We start from the raw sequence: 18,375 nt of genomic DNA, 5'->3' as shown, positions 1-18,375 counted from the left end.
TCCAGATATGGTCGGTGAGTTCTACTATGCCATGGGAGAACCTATCGCTGATACTTTGTTCTACACCTTATCGATCCGGGGAGTGAGTATCAATTTCTCTCCCCACATTATTGCTTATTTCCTTGACATCCCGCATGTGGCCGATGCATATCCTGCAGCGGTTACACGGGGACTAGTAGCTGCACCATCTGTTTCTAACACATCGGCCGCATCTTCCATGCTAGCCCCGAATGTAGAGTCGGATGCTAGTTTGAATGATAGTGAGGATGAAGATCTACCTGATGATGGTGTCACAGACGATCAGGTGCATCAGCTAGTGCGAGACCCATCGGCTCCTCTATATGATGGGAGCAAGGTGATCTGAGGCCGATTGTATAACATTTTTCAAAATGTTTAATTTGATTGTTGTCTATAACATTGATCCGAAAAAACACATGACTGATTTCGGGATCGATCGAGCCAGATTTTTACTGCGGATAGCACGGGGGGACCCCATTGATCTGGCATTGTATTTCTTCCTTTGCATTCGATTGGAGTCATGCTTTTCCAGTGGAGGTAGTCTATCATTTGCACTACTGATATCTAACCTCTTACTCCAATCGGGGTTATAGTGTCTGTGACTGAGTGGAGGTCACCACAGATGGGACTCCTTAACAAGATCACATTCAACAAGAGCAATGAGCACTTGTGAAAGACAGCATCAGAACAACCTAGTGATCCTCCCACAGATCTAGCTTCTAGTAGTACTGCCGTTGTTGAGAGACAGCCTCCTGGGGTTACTTTGGATCAGATACGAGTTCTGTTTGTGGAGTTCGTTGAGCCCATCATGGAGAAGCTTAGAGATCTGAAAGGACACATTAAAATGTTACAAGAGGATGTTGATCTACTTAGGCAATAGTGATCATTTTAGTTATTATTTTACTTTTTTATGTTGTATTGAATATTATATGTTTGGGATGCAATTAATGTATGATTTTTATTTTTTGTGTTTACTACCTTGTTTATGTTTATTTTTTTTATTTTACTTGCCGTTCATGATAATATAAAAAATGATACTATCTTTAAAGTTATATTTATATAAATTTAACATAAAAGAAATCACTATAAAGTTTTGAAATTAATTACATAAAATTAATTTATGAATTTATAAATATTTTAACTCACCGCAAATCATAATATATAATATATACAAATTTTTATATTTTGAAAATGATAACAACTTAATGGAAAAAATATTTATTACTTTAATGGAAAAAATATATGTACAAATCCATACTAATAAACAAATTAATTGAAAAAATGTCCGTTATAACAAAGAAATTTAAGTTCGAACGGTTATTTACTTTCCTCGGGAAAAATAAATTAATTTTCGCCAATTTTATTATTCGAACAGGTTATATACTGTTTGAACAAATATTAATTCGATGTTTGAATCTATTTTGTTCCGTTCGAATGGTTTTCTTTTTTTGAGATGATTTTGTTCGTCACAAAATATCTTGTTCGAATGGATATTTATCCGTCTGAATGAATTTAGTAGCTCATGCATATTTGTAAATTTTGTCTCCAAAAATGACTTTTAGGGACAAAAATAAATTTCGTCCCTAAAAGTCAAATCTCTTGTAGTGAACCAAAGAGTAAAGGAGCTTGGGGGGGTTCGTTGGGACACTTTTGATGCCTAAGTCAGCAAAGAGTAATATGATTTCTCCAGCCAAATATTTAGTTTATGTCATAATCGTACCTAAACTCTACAACTAGAGCTTTGTGACTTCTTCGGATAATATTTGATAACCATCTCACATGTTATTTGAAATTCAAGCGTTAGGAATATTAGGACTTATCTTATCTCCAAATGAGCCGATAATCCTTTCATCCTGAAATATGTGAGCAGTTAGTGGTCTGGCTTCATCCAGATTAGGCTCCATGGGGTTAGGCCTTGTATTCATTAACTTATTGGACCATGCCATGACCCAAACCCATGATAATACCCAGTGGGTCCTTAGAAGAGTATTAAGCCCCTTCCACTCACACGAGGGTAAGATATGTCCAACTGGTATTACATTAGAAATGGGTCCCACCTTTTGGAGCTGATCAAACAGTCTACTTGTCCCTGACCCACGACATCACTTCCTTGATGGTGGCACGAAAACTAAATCACAAGCCAATGTAATACATACTTTTATACACATCCCTACATATGTTTATTGTCATTCGAGGGTAATACCCTTGTTGTAATTGAGAAATATATATTTTGGCATATATATATATATATATATATACCTACCATCTAGATTAGCCTATATATCTACTTTGGGATAGCGGATGTTCATATCTCAATTGAGAACCACATTGTAACTAGGACGTAATTTAGGCCTGGTTTGTATTCGCAATCCATCTCAACTTATCTCAATTCATCTCAACTCATCTCACTACTATTCATTATTATTCATCAACTTTAACTCACAAATCTCACTACTATTCACAACTCATTTCACTACTATTCACAACTCTTCTCAACTAATCTCAACTCATCTTCGAATCCAAACAACACCTTAACATGAGTTTACCAATTAATCTGGTTAGACATTACCTCATCATGACTTCTAGGCTCCTTACCATCACTCTCCCTTATAACAAACGGAGGCTGTTTCGAGTCTTCATCCGTATCCGATGATGTCATTGAACATGAACTATTTCGACCATATAAGCATCTTCTAGGCAATGTATATGGAACTTCACTTTCGCCACCTGCTACTCCCGTCTAATATCCTATTCTAGCATTTTTGTTAAGTCCTCCACGGCTACGTACCATCCTTAATGTCATTTCTAACCCATACTAATACTGCCATCGCAACATGTATACATTATAAAAACAAAAAGCTATAGTGTTCATATGTCTTTTTTGAACGATGTCAAGATGATTACTTTAAGTTATATGTAAAAGAAAATGACCTCCCTTGACCCCCTCTAAGTAACATGTCTTTATCTGTAATTATTGACATCAATATCTAAAACTTTGACTTCACAATTGCCTTTGCAAATCTCCTTAAATATATCTGTCATCATACATATATGGCAATCATTATTAATTTATACTTCAGTTTCTCACACCTCACACTTCAGTTTACAACTTTGTTTATTTTTTAGCCATTTTCAAATTACTTGTTATGATATGCGTTATATTTGTAAGTAACATCTCATCTAGAAAAATAACCCTCGTCGCTTTCCTAGGCTTGGTCTGGCTTCTAGGCACATATCATGTATAACCTTAAAGAACATCACAAACCAAACAAGTACCATGACACATAGTCGACTCAACATGTGTGAAAAAAGTCAATAAAAAATGTGCTAATGATGGGGGTATATACATGCGCAAATCATGAGGTTCTGTTTATAGCCCATGGGCAGAGATCTATGCACCTAAGCACTACCAAAAACTAGTGTTTATGCTAGATGGCTCTAGTTCTTAAGTTGTAGGTTGCAAAATCAATGAGGCTCCATTCACCCAGCCCACATAATACTGATCCTAAACGTTGTGTATAAGTGATATTTTATAGGCCTGCTACCCGCCCCTAGTGGACGGGTAGCCGACCACCTCGCCCCTTACACTCGCATGGGCGGCCGCCTGCATATGGATCTTGACACCTGGTCTAGTTTGGTTGCCCGATGGAAGGATGGCCATGCAGACCGTTCAAAATTGGCCAAACGAACCCAAATTTCACAAACCCCTTCACCAAATCCACACACACACACACACATATATATATATATATATATCCCTCAAATATGCAGGTCAGTCATCAAACCACAAATGTACAAACACAGATCCAAAAAAATAGCATCTTGTACTAAAAAAAGCTTCGTAGCAATGCAAGACCATGGCATGGTTATGAGTTTGCATAGAGACACACATCTTGTAGTGGCCGTGGTCCTCTTCACAAACCCATGGCCATGGGATGGAGATCCAAGCAGGGGAGCTACCCACCCCTTACGGGGCGGGGCCACCCCTTCCCCGTCCCTTGCCCCTCATGGGTAGAGGTGGGGATTTTTTCCCTGTAATCCTCCTTCGTCCATGCGGGGGCGGGGTACCCCGTTTGTTGCAAGGGGTGCGGGGGTGGACCTCCATCCGTCCGCCTCTAGCCCCCTTCCTCCCTTGTCCTCCCCTCATCGGCTCTCCCAATCGATTATAACAAACCCAAACCCAAGAGAGAATGAGAGATTCATCTCGGTGTCTTTTACAATAATGAACAAACCCAAGAGAGATTCATCTACCTCGGCATCTGTTACTTTCATGGCAAACAAAATCGATTCCTCTCAGTCTCAGCTGCGTCTGTTACAACAAGCCCAATCGAGTCCTCCCGGCCATCGTTTGTTACTTTAATGGCAAACGAGATTGAGAGAGTTTAGGATGAGAGAGATCGAGAGAGATTGAGAGAATTCGAGAGAGTTTGGCTGTTTGGGAGTCTGGGTTTGGGACGAGAGAGATTGAGAGAGTTTGAGAAACTGAGGAATCGAGGGGGAGGGGGGGGGGGTTTGGTTGGCCTTAGACATGCAGTTGCGGGGCAGAGGATTTACGGAGTAGGGCTGAGCCCCCTCCGTCCCCCGAATTCGCAACACCCCTTTCATACGGGTGGAGGGCCCTGCCCTCCTTTTGTGCGGGTGGGGCGAACGGGGTGGGCAGCGGGTGCCCGCCCCCGGCTGCACTGCCCCATTTGCCCTGCCTCTGTCTGTGCAGAAAAGATCCCCCGCCCCATACAGGTGGGGGCGGTGTAGCGGGTGGCGGGCACCCGTTGCCCAACCCTAGACCCAAGAAGGGCCATTCGTAGTACCACTAGGAGGGCCGAGGCTAAGAGGGTGGCATTGGGGTGCATGCACGGCTAGGGTGATGAGTCCTTGGGCACCCAAGACAAGGTTAACTAGAGGAGGATCAAGTTGTTAGCCAATTCCTTGATTTTAAGGGTTGGTTGACAAATGCCTTGAATTTAGGGAAGGAGGCAAACACCTTGATTTTGAGAATTAGGCGGTTTCTAGAGGATTGGCCAAATATCTTCTTCAAATTAAGGAGATTATCTATTTGTTAATTTGTTTGAATTTATTTCCTTTATTTTAAGCATTTGATAAGATCGTTTTCTTAAACTTAGGAGTTTGGTTTGTTTTGGGATTATGATTTCAAAAGAAGTTGTTGGAGGAAATAATTGGGAGAGGGCTAACCAAACCCTACTACTATTTATTTCAATTTTTGGTTTGTAATTCAGTATTATACTATTTTGAATGAATGTGAACCTTCTCTTCCAATCTTTCGAAAATTGAGTGCTAGCCTGATTTAGTCTTGATTTTCACCATCCAACCATTCAGATCTTGGTGTTGCCTTGAGGTAACTATCGATTCAATCACCCAACACGCCACAAACACGTGAGTGAGAGTGTGGCTTCCATCATTGGTACTTTCATTGAGAGCATCCAACCCATTGCGAGGAAGCCATGACCAATTGACAACCAACTCATAGGGAGCGGATTGAGAACCTTGAAGCCACTTTGGAGGCACAACACATTGCCACCAATGAAAGGCTTGGAAGGTTAGAGGAGGTGCTCCACCAATTGGTGGATCAAAGAAGGAATGGAGATGTGAGGCGCCATAGGAGAAGAGCTGAGAGACATCATAGTCTTGAGGGCTCCGTGGGGTCTAGGAGAAGCCAACACCAGGAGAGGGTGGAGGACTCGGATTCATCCACTCAAGATTCCTTAAGCGCTAATGTGAAATCAATCGGGGAAAGTGAAAGGGAAGAAGGGAATCGAGGTGAGAGGATAGGTGCACGTATGGGGGAAGTTCTCAAACTAAAAATGGACTTTTCCAAGTTCAATGGTGATGACCCTAGCACTTGGGTTGGTAGAGCCGAGCAAGACTTCGAGCACAATCACATGGAGAGCCATGCTAAAGTTTCCTATGCCGCCTACTTCCTTGAGGGGGAGGCCAACCAATGGTGGCAATGGATGAGGAAGACCTATGAGGCTCGAAGGAGGGAGTTGAAATGGAGGAAGTTTGTCAATGAGCTTTTGAGGAGTTTGGGCCAACTGAGTATATAAACTACCATAAGACTCTCTCAAAGATCAAGCAAACCAAATCTTTAAGAGATTATCAAAAGGAGTTTGAATACTTGTCCACTAGAGCACATGGGTGGTTGGAGAAGGCCCTCATTGGGATCTTTGTGGGCAGCTTGAAAAGTGAGTTGGCGGCGGAGGTAAAACTTAAGAAGCTGAAGACCTTGATGCAAGCCTTGGAGGTTGCATAGATTAAGGAAGATCAACTCCAAGATTTGAGGAAATAAAGCCGCTTGGAGGTGAGGAAACCACCCCCAATGGTTTCCAAGTTTGATGCAAACCAAACTTTTAGCAAGGACATCTCATGGGGAGGTCCTAGTGGAGGTGCATTAAGTGGAACCAAATCATTACCCGTGAGAGTGAAGAGGCTACCTTGGGAAGAGATACAACGACGAAAAGAGAAGGGGCTTTGTTTAAATTGTAATGAGAGGTTCACAATGGGCCACAGATGCAAAGCTAAGCAAATTTTTCTTATAGAGATGGAGTCGGAGGAAGAGGAAGACATAGGGGAGGAAGAGCAAGGGCGAGAAGAGCAATAACAAGATGAAGCCATGAGGGGAGGTCCTCAAATTTCTATCCATGCATTGACGGGTGTTGTGGGGCCTAGAATGATGAAAACACAAGCTCATATTTGCAAGATAGAGATAACGGTTCTTGTTGATAATGGCTCATCCCTAAACTTCATCAACTCTAAAGTGGCCGAGAGCTTGGGGTTGCCTATGACTTCTATCACTCCATTCAAGGTCAACGTAGCTAGCGAGGAGAAGATGAGGTGTAGAGAAGTATTTAAAAAAGTATGTTTGAAAACACAATTCCTTGAAATTGTAGTGGATTTATATTCTTTGCCTATTGTGAGGTTGGACGTTGTGTTGGGTGTGTAATGGCTAGAGGAGCTAGGGAAGATAGTCTCGGACTATAGAAAAATGACTATAGAGTTTATGATGAACGGCAAATGGGTGACCATTAGAATGAATGGAAGAAGGGGATGTAAGGTTGTGGTGCCTAATGAGATGGAAAAACTATTGAGACAAGAGGGCAATGTTTTGTTATCACATTGGCCTCCCAATCGAGAGGCTTGTGTGAGGCACATGAAGTGGAAGATAGGGGCATGGAGAGGAAGCTAGGGGCCAAGGTTCCTAATGACTTGAGGGAGTATATGAGGAAGGGTGGCCAAGTGGCAACAGAAGCCTTGGTTCAATGGAGGGGGCTCCCAACCGAAGATGCTACATGGGAGAGTGTTCGGGTCCTCAAGAATCAATTCCTAGATTTGGACCTTGAGGACTAGGTTGGTCTTGAAAGGGGAGGATTGATGGAGATCCAATAAGGGTCATTCGTAATGCTACTAGGAGGGCTAGGCGTGCGGAGGCTAGGAGGGTGGCATGGGGTGCATGCATGGCTCAGGTGATGGGTCCTTGGGCATCCAAGAGAAGGTCAACTAGTGGAGGATCAAGTTGTTAGCCAATTCCTTGATTTTAGGGGTTGGTTGGCAAATCCCTTGAATTTAGGGGAGGAGGCAAACACCTTAATTTTAGGGGTTTGAGCGGTTGCTAGATAATTGGCCGAATGTTTCCTTCAAATTAGAGAGATTATCTATTTGTTAATTTATTTGAGTTTGTTTCTTTTATTTTAAGCATTTGATAAGATTGTTTCCTTAAACTTAGGAGTTTGATTTCTTTTGGGATTATGATTTCAAAAGAAGTTGTTGGAGAGAATAATTGGGGGAGGGCTAGCCAAACCCTACTACTATTTATTTCGGTTTTTGGCTTTTAATTCATTATTATGCTATTTTAAATGAATGAGAATTTTCTCTTCCAATCTTTCGAGAATTCCGAGTTAGTCTTGATTTTCATCATCCAACCATTTGGATTTTGGTGTTGCCTTGAGGTAACCCTAGATTTAATCACCCAACATGCCACAAACACGTGAGTGAGAGTGAGGCTTCCATCACCATGCTATGGCTTGTGGCTTGGGACAAAGAACCATAGTCACAAATGTCTGTGAGTCTCTTCGCAAATCTACAACCATTCATGGCCTCAGACCGATAATCACGTTGTTGTCTGGATGTCTCACAACCTTGAAGAAGAAAAAGTGGAGGATGAGAAGAGAAGAGGGAGAAGAAGAGGAGGAGGAGGAGGAGAAGAAGAGAAGGAGTAGAAGACATGATGTTTGCTGCGGGTTTGGGGTAGCGACGGAGGAGGAGATGAAGAAGAGAGAAGATTAGCTTCGTTTGGTAAGTAAACTCATCTCAACTCATCATTACAACTTTTTCAAATTCCAACACAAAATATAATAAATAATTTAATTTTTTCAAATTTCAAAATAATAATATTAAAAAATAATATTCTAATAATATTTTATTATCTCAACTCAACTCAACTCAACATCTAAACGTAACTTAAAAGATGGGGTCCTAGCGGGAGAGAGAGAAGAGAGAAAAGAGAATGAAATTTGGGTTCTTTTATACTAGGGTATGAAGGGTGGGTGGGTGAAACCTGGTCTAGTGGGTAGTCCCACCTACACCCCACACCCGCATAGCATTTTTGTTAGAAAGCCTGCCCGCCCGTCTGCTTGGGCCAGGCTAATTGCTTGCCTAGGCTCATGTGGGGGCGGTGAGGATGTACTGGATGTGGGCCTGCCCAACAACCCTAATATTTTATGTAAGATTTTTCATCTTTAATGCACCTTTGGAAACAAAATACTTATGAAAATAACAAAAATCAGAGCTTTCACTTGGCTGAGCAACTTGGCTTACCAATTTGTAATCTTACATTAAAGAACCAAAATAATGAACTATAATAAATTTAAAATTAACAGTAAAATGATAGAAAACCATATGTTTAATTGCGTGATGGACGAAATGAATTAAAATGTATATGTATAAGAAATAAATGTTAGGAGTAGAAGCTTAACTGAAAGCATGAGTGCAGTAAAACATGTTTTGACGAAAGAGACTCTGGAGTTTCATTGTATTAGACTGATGATAGTTAGGTTGTACACTTGGTACAAATTCTCAGCATTTTGAAACGATGTAAAGAGAAATTTATAATCTGACTTATCATATCAAGTTACGTCAATTTATGAATTTATTTTTTTAAATTTTTTTTATAGATGGACCATAATAAAAAGAACGTGATAAGCGATCAAAACCACTAGTTGAAATTTGGAACACTCTACAATTGCGTTAAATAAAGAATATTTATTCATTAAAAAAAATGAAGAATATTTATTTTTCAACATTCACTATAAAGTGCCAAAAGTTATAATGTGCATTGTGAATTATTATTAAATATATAAACTACCTAAAGTTATAATGTGCATTGTGAATGATTATTAAATATATATACAATCAAATAACTAAATTATCTCTTCTAACTTATTATTCTTTGAGCTTTAACATTTGAATCTTAAATAAGGGCACTCAAATTTTTTTTGTGATACAAAGCGTAATTTCGTCGAATTAATTTTCTATCAAGAAGTAAGGCGTAAAGAGCATATAAGCAGAATCCACAATCCATAATTTTACGTTCGCAAACTTTTGTTAAAAATAAAATAAAAAAATAAATTAAATCAAACACTTTTATCTTTGAGTAATGTTACATATATTTACAAGTTTACATATAAGACTCATTTTGTTAGTTTTTTTTTTTAAATCCCATATGTTTTGAATTTCAAAATTCATAATTTTTAATATTATAGCTGACATGTGGAGAAATAAATTTTTTGTAAGTTTTTCTGAAGTACGTTTAGCATTTTTCAAAATAAAACAATATTAGTCTGAAAATTATCAAATTTAAAATTCAAAATTTGAATTTAAAAAGAAAATTAATAAAATGAGTGTTGTACGTAAATTTATAAGTACATGTACCATTACTCTTTTATTTTTCCAAATATGGGTTTTTTAAATCAATTTATAAGAATAAAAAAAAAAAGAAGAGAAATGTAGCTATTCTTTTCATTGTTCAATTTCTATTTTAAAATATTGTTTTAATTAAAACACGCAGCATTCCACCAACGGTAAAACACCGTTTATTAAGATGGTCGAAGGACAAAAAATGTAGCCGTTCTTTTCTTCCATTTTCCAAATTTGAACATTAAAGATTTTGAAAAATAAAGCACAAAACATTCCAGTAACGGTAAAACAGAAAATCCCCAAATCCTTATTGTTTTTTTTTTTTTTTGAATCAACAAGTACTACTTCTCATTCATTCATAACTGAAACTTGTTCATTACAAATCATCTCTCTGATTACAATAGAATTAATCTCAGCAGGTCCATCTTCAATCCAGCAGCATTCTCCTTCTGTCTGCAAAACTTTCTCTGCAAGTTCATGAGCTACACTGTTTCCTTCTCTGAAAATAAAGCCAAACTCCCAATCTGATCTTTTAGTTAAAACACCTCTGATGTCTTCTACAATCTGCCCCATCCTAGCACATATAGTAGCCTTTTTATTGAGACTTCCGGTGAAATTCCTCTTTATTCTCCACCTGCGTCGGTTTTGTCTTTGCCCTCGATTTTGCTCAATTGGTATACTTCCGGTGCGAAACATTGCCTCTCGATTAATAGTTTTCAATGGTAGCGGTGAGTTCTAGTCTGAGCTGAGGTCGTGAGAATCGTTGAAATTAGACGAGCTCGGGCACGAAGTCATTTGTCTGCTCGAATTAAAGATTTACGGTATGCACGCCTTTTTCTCTCCTCCGTTTTGTGTGCTCGTGGTTAAAGATTTGCGATATGCTCGCCCCTTTCTCTTCTCCTTTTTGGATTGGGCATATGCTTCTTGTTCTTTTGCTAGCGAGGTTTTTCTTGCCTGGTTCTTTCTCTTAGCTAAGAGTATTCAGCCCACACTCTTGTTTGTGAATGTATTCCTTTGAGTCTACACGATTTTAATGTTTCTTTGTGATCTCACCAGGTCCTCAGCTATCCGGCAGTGAGAAGCAGCTCAAAGATTTCTCACGGCAAGGCAGACCCACTGCGATCGTTGGTCTCCAAGGCCTCTGCAGGTTATATGTAAGTGAAGGTGATTGGGGGGAAATTTTAACATTAATGATTTGCAATGTATCTTTAGTTTTGTTTTGTTTTTCTGTATATATTTAAATAAATTCGTATTTGAAACGAATGCAGTCATTGTTTTACTTTTTCTTTTCCCCCGATCTTTCTAGTGAAAACTGATTCATATATGTTTATAATTCTCCACAGGGCTATTTTTATTTTGCAGTTTTAATGCAAAGCCATGTCTAATTCTTTTCTGGTTTGGCTCTTGACTAGGAATAGCCCATCCGCACCCTTCAATGAGAACGTATTCGTTGAGTCCATAGGATTTTGATTTTTTCTTTGTGATCCTAGTATCCTACCAGGTCCTCTCAGCTATCACGCAGTGGGACTCACCGAGATTATTGAACATCATGTGCATGATTTGGCCACTGTTGATTATCCAGTTAAGAGTGTGAAATAACCATGCTTCAGTGGCTTCCATCATGCTTGTTACTGAAATTGCGTACAACGTTGTAAGTGAAAGTAATAGGAGGGTTACTTTGGCATTAATGATTTGCAGTAGTTCCTTTCCTTTGCCACCCTCCGACCTCTGTGTTCGTATGTGAAATGAATGCGGCCATTGTTTTAATTTTTCCCCACAATCGGTCTGGTGAAAATTGATTCATTGTATGCTTATAACTCTCCTCATGGGAAGATTCCAATTGGTAAGCTTCTTTGCAACGGATTCCTTTTTGCCTCATTTGGTAAATTATTTTCCATATAGTAGTAGTGTTTTTATGGTGACTACATATTTCAATTACTTAAGGCTTTCTTGTTCGTTCAGGTCAGTTTATTTTATCAGAATATTTGCTTTGATCTGGATTTATAGAAAAGTAGATGTTGAAAATGTGGTAGGTAACCAATATATTGCCTGCAGAGTTCAGCAATCCTTAAGCTATATTGTGCCACCTGTTTGTCTCTTATTGATAAGGTTATCAGTTTACGTATTGCGCTGTTATGTACTAGAATGTTGTAGATGATGTCATTCCTGATTGTACTGCTATGACCTTTTATATGGGTTTAAAAAAGTCTTAAGAACCAATTATCATAATTTGTTTCATGTTTGGTGATTCTCTATCATAGAATAGCTCTAGCTAATTCCTTTTTGTTTATTGTTGAGGTACAAGAGTTGTTTCTTTTTTGCCTTTCTTGTTTAAACAAGAAAGTTTTCATGTTTCATTTACATGGAGATGACGCTATTAAGGTTTTTTTCAACCTAATTCTTGTTTGGGTTGATGGGTTGTTCTCTCTCTATTTCTTTATGTTTTTTATTAGTGACAAATTAAAATTTTTGTTTGTTCTTCAGAGATCACCTTCAAAAACTCGAGTGGTACCTAGATATAATCAAAGAATTGCATAATCAATTCTTCTATGATTTTTTTGTTTATATTCATTTTGATTCTGCTACTTCTTTTCCCTTTTCATCTGACTCTTTTATTTTTAAATTTTCTGTACATGTTGCAAAGGCTAAGAGATCCTTGATTGACGAAGCCCTACTAGATCTGAACAGAGATGAGTTAAGGTCCAAAGTCTGGGATATCTAAACCAGGGAAGGAAATCCAGTCTTCCAATATTAAGGTATCTGTTCAGAAAATAAGACTATAAATTTATAGAAGATGAAATAGCTAGACCCTAGTTTTCACATAGCTGGAACTTAATTTTCTGCTGAATGATTAAGCTTTGTTGTTCGTTTTGTCTCATCGAACACAATATGTTCTTATCTTTTCAATAAAAGTTTTTTTTGTTATGATGTGGTGTTTGCCATTATACCTGCAGTACTTGGGAGTTATATTACTAAGAGCAAAGGCTTTGAGTTTGAATACTATTCAAACTTTTCAAACTTATATTCCATGGACTTTGCATGAACCAAAACTTGGAAAGCTATAAATGGAACCAAAACTTATGTTAGATTGTTAAGAGCAAAGGCTTTGTTATGATGTGTGAGTGCGTTGTGACCTTGGCAGTGAACCTTCCTAATGATATGTAGAGCTACTAGTTATATTATTCATCAGTTCATCTTTCTACCTTGAGTTATATAATCATTTAGGGTATGAGGAAAGGAAAATTGAAGTATATATCTTTATTTATGTGGCCTGCTTCATATTTCTACTCTATGGTGTAACTTGGATGATCACGTTCAAATCTAAGATGCATGTTTGCATTTATGAGTATTGGTTAAATGTTGAAACTTGGATGAATGTTTGAATGGATAGCAAAGATAATTATGTCAAAAGTTGATTATAGCTGTACTAAATCACTGTGCATGGTTTGGTATGCTGGAGAATCAAACTTTTAGCACTATCAAATGCTGAATGCTTTGTTTAACTATTGTATTTAACCTTTTTTTTACCAATTTGTTTACACGTGGATTTATCATGAACTCATGCCTATGAACTTTATTTTTCTTTCTATTTGACAACCCCTATGGGTTGGCTCAAGTGGTAAAGGCCTTGGGATTGGGGGTATGCTTCCCCTATTGTCTAAGGTTAAAATCCCCTTGGGTGCAAACTATCTCTAAGGACCATTGGATTGGGGAATTTTCTCTTTGAATTACCTGAAGTACACTTGCGGGAAACTTCTTGCTGAGGACCTGTGCACACCTGAGATTAGTCGGGACGCTGCTCCCGGACACCCAATGCCAATAAAAAAAAATTCTTTCTATTTGACATATACATTGTTAGAGGCTTATCCCTACATTAGAGCATTGGTATTGGTGTAGCCAAATGCAAATGGAAACACATATTTAGCTAACAATCCCACTTTTTCTACAGCATTGGATTAGCCATATGTAAATTTTTTGCTTACTATGAACAGTGTTTCTACAGATTTCCAGAGGTACTGTTCACCCTTCATATTTTATTTTATTATTTTTTCTCTCTCCTCCCACTTGCTCTCTCTATACCAACGGCTTTATTTTTTTTTTCTCACCCTCTCTCTCTACCACTGTTTCTATATTTATTCTGGACTTTCCTTGTATTGCCTATAAATTTATTTTATGATTTCAATTTTAAGATATCACAGGTTATTATGTTGGTGGGTTTTAAATGCAAAATATATAAATTATTAATTTTAGGGAAAAAAATTAATAATAATAAATATTATTCTTTTGGCTAATAGATGGAGAATCCAATGTGGGAGTCTTTCTTGAATAAGCGAAGGCAAAAGGCAAAACAAGTGATTTTGCCTTTTACATTTGTCTACACCAATGCCAATGCTCTTACTAGGGAGTTAGATTGTTGGGAGCAACGACTATGGGTTTAAATATTATTTCAAACTCATGTTATTTGGATTTTGCATGAACCAAAACTTGGAAAACTATAAATTAAACCAAGACTTATGTTAGATTACTGAGAGCAAAGACTTTGTTATGATGCGTGTGTGTATGCGAGTTTTTCAATGATCGTTCCTAATGCTTTATAGAGTTACTAGTAATACCTGATCATCTGTTCATCTTACTTAGTTCATCTCCTTTCAGTGATGGTTCCAAATGGTCAATTGTCCTCGACTTTAATTTCTTGTATTCAATTCAACACAAAGTTTTAACTGTCATACGATTTAAAAGTAAAAATTATATGTTATTGCAGAGCTAATGTTGTTTAGGGGAAGATCATTTGAATGAGTCCAAGCACACTTTAGTTGCCTCAGTTTATCTTCATAATTGCCTAACTTCTTCCCTGATAACTATCACTAATGTCTCTTTGATCCGATTATGCTAACCAATTTCTTAAGGAACTTTGGATTGCTTGCAGCCACATTAAGATGCAACTAGGTGTTGTGTTTTGGACTATGTCCGTTGCCATCATTGTAATGCAAACAAAGTGCAAAGAGAACTTTTTGTTATCATTGAGTGGAGAGTGGGGGTATATAAGTATATTCATTCTTTCTTTAGGAGATAAAGGGTGGGTTTTAAAACCAATGCATGTGTGCCTTTGTGGGTGTTGGTGTTCTTTTTAACAATGGTATATGAGATTAATTCTATTTACATATATTTTTCATGCAATGTCAGGGATTTCTACATCCTTCCAGCACCTATTTGCCACACTTGATTTTAGACAGCAAGATGAAGGAACAGTGCTTTTGGTAGAGCATTAGCTAAATATGGGGGTAATAACATTTTAATGAATTTGTTCTTGCTCTGTTATTTGATGGGTCCGTAGGTGCTTTATATGACTAATTTTTGTGTGGTAAAGACTTTTAAGTATATATACTTTAACAAGATTATGCTTGTTACTATTATAATCCACTTATATGTTACTACTGCTGATAAGTTTTATAATTTCTTTTCTTAAATGTAATCTTACTGAGTTCACTGGACATAATAACACACACTTGCTCTCTTGTCAAAATGATACTGAAACAACGAAAATTCCAATAAAGTCTTCCTGAAGCCAAATTTTTAATGATGCATTTCTTACCATACCAAAATAAAAGTAAGCTTATCTTCTGATTAGGTCTCTACTAATTGAATGCTCCTATTCATTTTCTCTATGTTTCTTATGTGATATGTATTTCTTCTAATTGCATTGGTGTTAGGGGGAGACTTGAACGCACATTATATTCATTCTCAATGTGAGATATTGCAAAATTACTTTGTCCATGTTTCTTCTATTGTATTTGAGTTATTCTTGAAAGATGGCTTTTATACTTCACTGGAATTTGCTTAACATTTAGGATTAAAGTTGCTTCGTTGTATATTACTTATATTATTAGGATTCTCTTTATTATAGTCATTATTGGTGGTTTACTCTACTAACCACGAGTATAGATTGACTGTGTTCTCTCTTCCTTTTCAGAATGGAAGCATGCGACAAGGTGTGATTAACTTCCCCTTTACATCATAAGCATTGTACAAATCTGTTTGACTTTAAATTCTTGCACAAAAAGTAGTGGGAGGAAAAGGACATAGGGGGCTTCTTTCTATCCTCTTGCAAGTAAACTAAGGGATCATCTCGCTCTGCCTATATCTATTCGTCTTGGCTCCTCCTCCTCCCTCTCCACCATCTTTCTCGCTCTTCCTCCTCCTCCACCTCCTCCCATCCCTAAGTTCCCTCCTCCTCTCACTGCCTCTATCATCTTATTATCATTGTTATCATCATCACAATCTCATCACCACTCATATTACATTCTCATCTTCATAACCATCATGATCCATCTAATTACATAATTATCCATACTCATCATCATCATTGCATCATCTTTTCACATAATCATGATCTCATCAGTCGTCATCTTCATAACCATATCAATATTCATCTCATTATATCATTATCCATATCAATCATCATCATCTCATCATATTTTCATATCATTTATCATCCCATTATCTTTTCATATCATCATGATCTCATCACATCCTCATATTCTTAACCATCATCCATCTGATTACATCATTATCATACTCATGATCATGATCTCATAATCTTTTCTTGTCATTGGGATCTCATCACATCCACATCTTCCATCTTTCCATGTCATTTATCATCTCATCATCTTTTCATATCATCATGATCTCATCAGATCACCATTTTTGAAATCATCACGATCCATCTCGTTGCATCATTATCCATAATCATCTCATCATTATCTTATCATATTATTATTATTGAGACCATCCTCATTAGTTTCATCATTGGCATTATAATGAAACTTGAGTGTTTAGAAAAAGTCGTAGTGTATAAGGTTAAAATGAAGCTGGATCAATGAAAAAATAATTTTTTCTCGAAGTTTGATAATGATATTTGTACATTATTTTTATTTGTTAGAGAAACATAATTCAATTTTTTTTTGTTGTATATTAACGCTTTGTTAATCTATTCTTAATGTTTGCAAAAGATTTTGTGAGGACTGGTTGTTAAGAGACGAAGTTATCTTGAAGTTGTTATAAAATTACAGGTTTGATAGATATATTTATTTATAAAATATTAAAATAAGTATTGTAAAATATTTATATTATTATTATTATTGGTGGTTTACCTTGCTCTCTACAAGTATATATGGATTATGTTGCCTCTTACATTCTTGTGCATATGGAAGAATTTGACTTACACCTTCTACTTTACATACTAAAAACAATATGATTATATTTTTTTTGTTATTGAACAAAAATTAGAGAGAGAAATAGGCATAAGAGTTTTTACTATCATTTTACAAAAGCATCCAGACTCCATTAAAGATGTAACCTGCATGCCCATAAAGATGGGCTTTGCCCGTCCCTCAGCACATGGATCGGTGGTAGATTACAAAAAGGTCCAAAACAATTGCACAAAGCAAAGTTAAAAAGCCTACAAATCCAAATAAAAGCAAAAACAATCTTAGAGATGAAACTAAACAAACTTATAGATGAGAAAAATCTCCTAAATCCAACAGAAAATAGTTCAAACTTATAAAATTACAGATCAAACCAAAGAAATAAATAAAACCACGTGTCACTAGTCATAAAAAGATGTGTGGACAGATCTTTGAGATCTATGAGCAGATCTTTATGGCCCAGGGTCATCATGGCTACACATGTGGGTCATTAAACTTGTAGACCCTGTAACTCTCGGTTTTAGTCGTGGGTTAAGAAGAAAGAAATAGAGGGGTATGAAGCGTGGGAAATGATGCAAGAAGTGTATGGTATGATACAACAGGTAACCTTAAGGAGTGGCGGCAAAGCTCTTGATTGGTCATGACATATAGATCCACGTCAATGATCGTGTTCTTAAGTCGTAGAGACCAACAACCAAGCTGTGATCTTACCACTGTAGATTGCTCCTTGGTCGGGAGTTGTGACTCATGACAAAGAAGAGAATTTAGAAGTTGGCTTAGAGGAGGAGGAGGAGAAGAAGATGGGAAGAAGGAGGAGAAGGGAAGGTAGAGAAAAGAGGATAGTGGCCACTGAGGCGTGAAAGCTTGGAAGGCAGGGAGAAAGGAGAAGAGGGAGGAAAAAGAGGACGATGACGACTGGGAAGAAGAGAAATGAGAGGAGAGACAAATAATGGTACTTATAGTTAGGGTTTTGTTTATTTTTTTATATATTATATATATATATATATATTAAAGATTGGGTAGACTGTTGAAACCTCGACAGGCCAAAGGCCTAGCCCGGCACTAGCCCCTTGGGCTTTGAAACAGGAGAATTAAAGCCTACCCCCATGCTATGCAAATGGAGGCCTCTGCCTGCCCCATGTGGGGGCTGGACCGACGGGTCGGCCAGGTCGGGTGTTGAGTCTTGCCTGATAACGTTACTATCGATTGCATAGTAGGCCAAGGT

General features: G+C 37.5%; 2 long non-coding RNA genes across 3 annotated transcripts; one reads left to right on the top strand and one right to left on the bottom strand.

The window, feature by feature from the left end:
* Window positions 1-576: 576 nt before the first annotated feature.
* On the bottom strand, window positions 577-13,678 carry LOC121241904. Its single transcript, XR_005935839.1, has 3 exons — window positions 13,541-13,678; window positions 10,408-10,410; window positions 577-587 (listed from the first exon to the last, which is right to left on the bottom strand). It is a non-coding gene; the product is annotated as an uncharacterized LOC121241904 (long non-coding RNA).
* LOC121241903 lies at window positions 10,347-16,468 on the top strand. Of its 2 annotated transcripts, none has more exons than XR_005935837.1 (3): window positions 10,347-10,766; window positions 11,002-11,099; window positions 15,917-16,468. It is a non-coding gene; the product is annotated as an uncharacterized LOC121241903 (long non-coding RNA). The 2 variants fall into 2 exon arrangements; XR_005935838.1 differs by lacking the exon at window positions 15,917-16,468 and adding an exon at window positions 12,590-12,625.
* Window positions 16,469-18,375: the final 1,907 nt, after the last annotated feature.

This window comes from Juglans microcarpa x Juglans regia, chromosome 8D (assembly GCF_004785595.1).
Source record: "Juglans microcarpa x Juglans regia isolate MS1-56 chromosome 8D, Jm3101_v1.0, whole genome shotgun sequence".
Classification (NCBI taxonomy): Eukaryota; Viridiplantae; Streptophyta; class Magnoliopsida; order Fagales; family Juglandaceae; genus Juglans; species Juglans microcarpa x Juglans regia.
The sequence above is the reverse complement of the archived record's forward strand: the minus strand, read 5'-3'. Positions and strand labels throughout refer to the sequence as shown.